Genomic DNA, 8,691 nt, shown 5'->3' with positions numbered 1-8,691 from the left:
ATGCTTTAAAATATGCTGAACTGCTCTAACTGTTCTCATTTTTTTTTCCAGTCATTATATTTGGAAAAGACATTGCCAGTGTTACTGGGAAACTGAAAGTCTACCTCTCTGCGAGTGAAGAATCGATGATTTGTTAGCTTCTTCCCTCTGTGAGAACACCACCATTAAATCATACTGCTTTATGAAAAAGGCAATACCCTCGGAGGACATGCAAGACATCTGATCACAGGCTGCCCCCAGGGAGGCACAGCTCTCTCATGCGGACTTGGTTTCCAAAAAAGAAGGTAGTGAGGCCTCTGTGAACGTGGCTACTGGCTGTGAGGCCAGGCTTTGGCCCACATAGACATGTCCACAGGTACAGTCAGACACAGTACAATGTTATCTGCTGGAGGCAAGGAAGGGAACGATGCATTAGACAGGATCAGCGCTGGAAGAGAAAAGACTAAGAAGGTTTTAATGCATGCAATAATCCATTAATATTTTTAATTGGGTGGCACTAGAGTTTGAAATGTTGAAAGGGCACAGGAAAATGAAGGTTCATCATGCCAGCATCTCCTGGCAGGCTGCAGAAGCCAAACAGCACCTTCACCAGTGGCTGAGGTGTCCTTAATGTCACACAAAAACTCCTCGCCCACCCCTCTGTGGTGCTGTGGCTGCTGGGCCTATAAAGTGCCCTAATTTCAAAGCCAGTTTTGGGGACACAACTTGCAATGTGGCAGGTTTTGGATGAGCTGTTGCCAGCCGTCTGGTTTGGTTAAAACCCATGATGGAGATGGTCTCTGCCACAGCTTCACCAGGCAGATCAAAGAAATTAAAAGCTCGCAGAAAAAATAAAAAAAATATATATATATATTTCCGTTAGACCCTCATCGACCTTCCTTATCCCAGCTCTCCCCCCAAAACCATACGTGCTGGGCGAGGTTGGCCAGACCCCACACCAGCGGATGTCCATGGGACAATCCCCATGGAGAAGTGGTGTCCTCAGCCAGGAGAGGCCACCCAGGGCAGAACCCCAGCACCCGTGGGCATTGGGAGCCTGCAGGCTGTGGGGGCCCTGTGGACCTGGAGCAAGGCTGGTGGTCATGCTGGTGGAACAGAGCACCAAGCAGCAGGAGCTGTTGTGGCAGAGGTCATAACTCCATCGTTAGCTGAAAGAGCGGAATAATCCACCCAAAAACCAGCAGGACAGGGTCACCCCAACGCAACCTCACTGGAATCTGGGGAGCTACATCAAGGTTGGCCTTGTCCAAAAATCCCTGATGGGATCCTTCAGCCATGGCCCAGTTTACGAGCACATTCATTTCTCCCTTCATTCTCCAGCTGCAAAGGCAGAGAATTTAAAAATTAAACCCTGCTGAGAAGTGAAATAATCGTAGGTCCCTTGAGACACAAGTTACAGCTACAACCCAGCACCAGGAGTGTGGAAACAGCCTTTCTACGTATTGTGGGAGGTTTGACAGGTAGGAAAATATTTCTCAGCTGAGCGTTCCCCCTCCAGTTTGGGTTAATAGTTTGGCTCCAGCTTTAGGGAGAAATTCCTGCCTTTCCCATAACAAATAAATTTTAAAACGTAACTAGCCAGAGAGAAGAGCTATCTGCTGGATGTCTGATTAATGCTGAGTTCCTTCCCTCTGTACAGCATTCCTCTTTTAAAAGCACTCTGGCTCCTCACAGCTCTTCTCCTTCAGACTTTGCAGAGACGCCTGTGCTGAGAACAAGCAGGGAATTAAGTTTTTGTGTTGTTTTTAACATGGCATTGTATACGAGATACATGCAATAAAAAGAACAAGGCGAGCTGTTTCTGGCAAACAATTTATTTCTGCTTGTGAATTATCCATGAAGACCACTACATGTTTTTACTACACAGTCAGCTGTCTGTCAGAATTACTGGGCAAGCCACATGAGCGTATTTTGGTTTGCGAGCTGTGCCTCGTGATGCCTGAACCGCCTGCCTCCAGAAGGAACCTGCTCCCACCAGCATTGGGGACCAAGGTCAGCACACTCACGGGACAACACAGATGGCTTTGTGGTGCCAAGACCAAACTTTAACTCTAATTTGATGCACCAGCTTCCAGCCCAGTCCGCGAAGCCTGGCCACAGGCTCCTGCACCCATGGATGTGGCTTGAGTAATGGGAAAAGGCAGTGAGCCCAGCTGCAGCGCTGCCTTCTGAAGCGCCGACATTGCAGGTGGAGCTGAATTGGAAAATTAATTATCCCAGTCAGGAAGCTTCAGAGCTGAGCAATAAATGGATCCCTTTCACAGCCAGTTTCAAATCTGCCCCTCTGCTGTGAACCTTTTTAAATGAAGCAATGCTCGGGGAGCGTCACGAGTCTCGGGAGCCCTGCTAGGTCTCAGCAAATTCACCTGTTCCTGTGTGGGGGGCAGGTATTACATGGCTTTCTGCTTTGGTCTTTTTCCCTGTAAGCAATTGTATTCAAAGGCCTGATTTTTTGTTTATCCCTCTGCACCCCGCATGGTTATTTACATGAATGCAAAGGGTGTGAAAAAACTATCAAGCCAGAACGGAAAAAAAAAAAATAATAAATAAATAAATAAATAAAAGCTGCCTGGTGCTGCAGTTGGATGCACTGACTACACCTGTTTGCATTTTGGCATCGTTGGCCTGCTCCTGAAACTGTTGCTCTCACAACGTCAGTAATATTTGCATAAAATTAGCAAGATGATGTGGGACTGGCTTTGCGGGGTTCTTTCCACTGAGCAGAGAGCCTTTCCAAAGTCGCTCATCCAGCCCAGAGCAGCACAAACCGAGGGGCATTACTACTGCGTGTGTAATTTTCTTTTTTTTTTTTTTTTTTTTCTCTCCCCCCCTTAAATGTGAATGCTTTAAAAGGCAGCCAAGAATGCAGAGCCAAAAACCCTTGCCCAGGATTTTGTGGCTCGGTGTGCACAGTGCTTACCTAAGCAGCCTTCGTCCGAGTTAATGATGAAGAAAAATCAAGCCAACCGTGAATACGCTCTGCTCTTGCATTTTTGGAGCTGAGCAGGATTTACCAGGGATATCAGGTGTGCCCATGCAGGACAAAGCCTCACAGAGCTGCTGATATTCCAGGTGCAATGCACCGCCCGCGTGAACAGCAAAAACCACACAGTGCTTCTTGAAAGCGCTGTAAATCCCTTGGCTTCAAGCCGCAGGTGCCCCTCCAAAGAGAAACTGCAGGTCTTGCTGCAAGAGGGGTGGACAGCCCACCTCTGCTCCCACCAGGTGGGCAGGGGAACATAGAAAAATGGAGTCATCTCAGCTGGAAAACACCTCCAAGGTCACCAAGCCCAACCACCAACCTGGCATACCGAGTCCCATCACTAAACCATGACCCTTAGTGGGGAGTGGGACCAGCGGTGTTTACCTTGGGTAAAACCTCATGGTGCCTGTGCCCGCCAACGGACTGGTTCGTAGAGCTGCCAGGATGCCCCTACCTTGGGCCATGTGAAATCCTGACTTTTTGAACCCATGAATGCTTAAATTTGGTCCTTCCTCCAGGATGTGATGGTTCATATAAGGGGAACACACACCACAGAGGGTGAAGGCAGCTGTTCCTTGACAGAGCTTTCCTTCTGCCTGCACGGGTACACCCAAGCTTTGCAGCGTTTTTGGGGAGAAAAGGCTCCCCTGAGGTTCCCTCTGCAATGCAGGTGGGGCCCTTGTGTCAGCCCTACTGATTTCACAGCCCTCCCTCTAGCCTGGGAAAAGGAAAGCAGTCTAAATGAAACACTATTTAATCAGAAAGCACCCTCTAACCCCTAAGGAATTACTGAAAATTTTGCTTCAAAACTAGTTTTCAGTGGAAAGCTAGCACTTGAATTTCAATTTTCCGATTAAAATGATGATCGTCTCCCTAACAGAGCTTTTATTGCAAGGGGAGAGGGACTGAGGAAAAATTGCCAAAGAAAGCATTTCCCAGAGGAGCAGGCGGGATGTGCAGCCACAGTGAGCATCCCCCCGGAGCTGTGGCAGAGACATCCCGTTGTCCCTCTTCTCTGAGGAGACAGCATCTACCACGGGGCACCGCTTGCCAAAATGTAGCTGCTGGGAGGTAGGGAGAGAGCCAGAACACCACGCACATGAAACCCTCCCGCCCAGAAAACACTTCCCAGATGAATCCTGTTTTTTCCTCTCAAATAATCTACCATTCATAGTGCTGCTCTGAAACACCATCATAATCCTGGGGGAGAAGGGAGGAAGGGAGATCTCACACTCCCCTTGCCCTGTCTGACTCTGAAACATTCATGCACAGGGAAAAGCGTCTTTCTCTGTCTGAAGGGACCAGATGACAAAAGATGCTTGTGAAATACAGATGCAGATGGTAGTCCTGCCTCCTCCTTGCATTAAAACATTAGCTCCTGGATGCTCGCCTGGCCGTGGCTGGAGACATGATGGTATTTTCCAGGACAGCTCTTGCTCCTACCCAATGTCCAGCTCAAATTTCCCCTCTTCCAAAGGCAAAGCTGAAGATGGAGACTTGAAAGGAGGGAATAGGAAGAAAAAAAGGAAGGTAGAAGCAGATATAAATCCATGCAATGAGGCAAGGCAGGGTTAGGATGAGGACTTGTACAAAGAACATATCTCTGTGTCTGACTCTGTGGTCACTCACCCCAGGCAGCAGCACTGCACGTCCCACCTCCCTCTGCTCCACTCTTCTGGCAGGAAAACCCCAAAAGATGGGCACGTTTTGCTGAAGGTGTTGAAGAAGGGTTGCCCAAGCCAACTGGTGCAGCCCTACACCACGCCCACATGGATGTAGCTACGCTGGGGGAAGTGAAATATGGTGAGAGACACCTAGGCCCCATTGCACCTGCATGGGATGGAGATAGGGCCAGCAGACTTACGAAGCAGTAGGCACTGGCTCATCATGGAAATGTCACAGCAACAAATGTCTGCAGAGGGAAATGGTATTGTTGGGCATCCCTGGGAACCTGGGCTGAGCCTGGGGGACCGCAGAGGCCTACGGGTTGTCTCATCACAGCCCACCCCGTCCCCACAGCCGTGGAGATGGAGGAGGTGACCGCTGTCACTAGCGACCAGCATGGCCTCAGGCTCAGGGAAAACAAACAGGGAGCTTCTGGGACAGACAAGGTGTGATAAACATGGTGGGTTCATCTGTAGGAGCCATGTTATGCACATGGCCCTCCCAGAGGGTAAATCAGGTGATTGGAGCGAGCCGTTCGATAAACACTGAACAAAGGAAGGCTCAATTAAATTTTAAAAGCACCACATTTTCAAACGGCGGGACTAAGCAACACTTAAAGGTGACGATTGTTGCCAAGTTATTGGGAGAAAACAGGAGGCTGTTTGGTTTATTTGAGCGTGCCAGCAATTAATTCAGCAATCAGCACGGGACGATTTGCGAGGCAGCAGCCAGGCCCGGGCCTCGCTCCGTGCGGGTTGGCCCCGGCAGGCCGGGTCGCCTTCGGCTCCGCGCTGCCCCCCACGAGGGGCCGTGCTGAGGAGGAGGTGACTTATCTCACACAAAGACTGGGACGTGCTTTGCACACACGCAGATGGTGATGCTTCTCGTACCACCCACAGCACAGATGGACTGTCAGTCATCACACGGAAAGCGGTTCCAAGAGTGCTCCCACCCCAAGTCCACCAGGAAAGAACGAAGTGCTCTTTTATCCACCAAGCCCTACGCTGCGCAGGCACCAGAAGCAAAAATATTGTAGAAATAAGCCTGCTATTTATATAGCTCGGCAGATGAGACACAGTGATGAGGCAGAGATGCTGAAGTCACCCTTTTGTTTAACGTTAATTAAATACTGTTGTGCTTATGGAACGCCTCTCACCCAGGGAGCCCTGAGAGCTGGCAGGCCCCGCTTCTCTCCTGAAGAGCTGAAGGTCTCAGATGGGACCTTCGTAGGGCTCTGCCAGCCACATACACGGACAGCCCGCAGGGGCAGGGGCTGATGCTTAGAACAAACCATTTCCTACATGTCTTCGTCCAGCCTGGGTCCCGTGAGGCACCCCAGGAGCAAATGCATCGGGGGGAGCCAGTGCCACCCACAGGCAGCGTGGCAGAAGCCAAAAGCTGGAGAAACCCTTGGGCCAACAAATAAATAACTAAAAAAAAAATAAAGCAATTTTAAAAATGTAGCAATATTGTTAAGCAAAGGCTGGCCTGAAATAATTTCTGGTTGTTACAGGGGAGAAGCACCACAGCCTCCCGTGAGGATGCAGGTTGCACCGACAGGAAAGCATCGCTCCCAGGAAAGCAGCACCCCCTTGCCTCTCACTGGACTGATAGCGGAGCCATCTGCCTTCTGCTTGGAGCGGAGCCTCTCGAGAAACGCTGCTATTCCTGGGCACTGTTTTTGAGGGCAAGTTGGGGCTCTATGCAACTGAAAATAACTCCGTCAGTACCAGAAGTCCCATCCCGTATCCCTGCACGGCCTGCAGCTGCTGTCCAACACCACACACCTGCGGGCTGGCAAATTTTCTCCCTTCACTTCTTCCTCCTCCTCCTCCTCCTGTGTCGGGGAAGAGTCCTCCCACGGCAGCTGGTTGCTCCCTGCACTCCAGCTAATTAAAATGAGATATGAAATGGCAGCCAGAGGAAATCCTCTCGGATGATCCATCTCGGTAAACACACCCAGGCCGGGCAGCAGCAAGCTGCAGCCCAGCTTGCTATTAGCATCCTGCCCTGCCCCGAGAAGGTTTTGGATATAATCCCAGCTATTTCTCTTTTTCCTGGACAGCGAGGCCCAACAGCACCACAGAGCTTAATGTATTTGCTCTGGGAGCATCAAGAAATGATGTAGTGGTAGAAATTGTGAGTCTCCTGCACAGCACAACTGGTCAGAAGGAGCCCCTAAGCTTGCCTGATGAGTAAACTGTTTGGGAAATAAAATAAGCCAGCCCCAGCCCTGTGCTCCTGCACATGTGAGTGATGCATCCCCAGCCCCTGCGTATAGAAAATATAGAAAACCCGCATTTGTTATGGGACAAAGCTTTAAGCAACGTCAGGCTAGCATTCCTTTTGATCAATGCAAGAAACTGTTTCATGCTAGAGTTACGAGCTCACAAACCCGCATAAGTGACACCATTACTCCACGGCCAGTTTTGTTGATTAGAACCATTAGGATAGGGGAAGAAAATAGCTCACGTGCTGTAAGCAATCTGCAAATGTGAGAAAAATTGCAGTCATGTGAAACTAATTTTAAGTGAAATGGGATGCTCTACAAATTACGGGCAAAGGATTGCTAAAAAAAGGCACTGAGAAAGACAGGGAGGAGAGAAATACACAGACCAGCCGCCTGCCCATGATGAAAGGTGGCTCCGAGACCACAGGCAGCTCACACACCCAAAGAAAATCACTTCTGAAAACCGATGCAAAATGAACGTTAAATAAATTTCAGCCTTCTTATGGCTTATTGAACACTGGGTTTGCAGGGCACCGACCTTGCCAGCCTTGCGACAGCCAGCAGGGGGATGGCCAGTGGCCCTAGGGCTACGTGCAACTTGAGTGGACGTGGGGATGGAGGCTGCCGAAAACCCTACTGTGAGGGGGAGCAAATCAGCCAGTGGGAGACACAGGTCGTGGAAGCTTTCTTACAAAGCCCGCTCTCACGTCTGTCTCCTGTTTATGAAGTTTTTTCTCACCTCGGTTCTGATGGCTGTGGTTCAGTCAAATTGATACTTCAGGACACAGCTCAGGTACTTGCTTCCCTTCAGCAAGAAGCCCCTTTTGTCTTAAAAAAAACAACAGCTGGAGTATTCATACACCCCTTTAAGATACCAAGGCAAAAAATATTAATGGGCAAGGCTACAATGGCAAAGCAAACGGACTTTGACAGGCTTCAGGATTTTTTTTTTTTCCTTTACATCATAAACAACGTTTGAAAACAAAACAAGACATAATGAAAATGAAATCACAGAAGTAACACTAGCCTGAAGGTCCAATGTTGTACTGCGGTGTTTTACTCATTCTTCAACCCTCCTGCTTCTCGTCTGATTTTTGTAGCAATGTTTTTCTCTCCCCCTCAGTAAAACTCATACTATAGTCCTGCCTTGAGAGGCTCACCTATCAGTCCATCACTCAGAAAGCAAGCCATTTATCCCACCGTGCGAACATCCATCCAGACCTTGGCAGGACAGTAGGGAGAGAAGAAAGCACTTTTCCTGTTGCTTTAATGTTGGTTATAAACCACAGAGCATGCTAACATCAATCAACAAAATATCTCCCATTTCTGCCCTTTTTTTCCTCTTTCCCCCTAGTCCTACACGTCTGACCCAGAGCTTTAATTTTTCACTCAGCCCAACTCAACTGCACCCACGTAACAGCCCCTGCCTGATTCTTCTTCCTCTTCTCCCAGCACCACATCCAGCAAAATCTGCACCCAGAAAGCTTCCCTTTGGGACTTGCCTCTTACTTAGCAAAACACGCACCTATTAGCGGCTATTATCAACAGATTATACTGATCAAAACCAAAGAAGGATTTTCTTTGAGAGGATTTTTATTTGGGCAACCTCCTTCACCCACTGCCTCTTCCAGACCCCCTTCCTTTCCCCCTTCCTTTCCCAAGGAAACGTACATAACTCACAAAACGGAAACAGGTATTAAATCACAATAAATTATTTTACCCACTTCAACCTCCTACCTGCTGCTCCAGCCTTTCATTTTGCTATTGGGGTGCAGTAAAATCAGATTTTAAGCATGGTGCTGATACCGTAGTC

The sequence above is a fragment of the Cygnus olor genome, chromosome 2, assembly GCF_009769625.2.
Source record: "Cygnus olor isolate bCygOlo1 chromosome 2, bCygOlo1.pri.v2, whole genome shotgun sequence".
NCBI classification, from domain to species: Eukaryota; Metazoa; Chordata; class Aves; order Anseriformes; family Anatidae; genus Cygnus; species Cygnus olor.
This window is presented reverse-complemented; position numbering follows the sequence as displayed.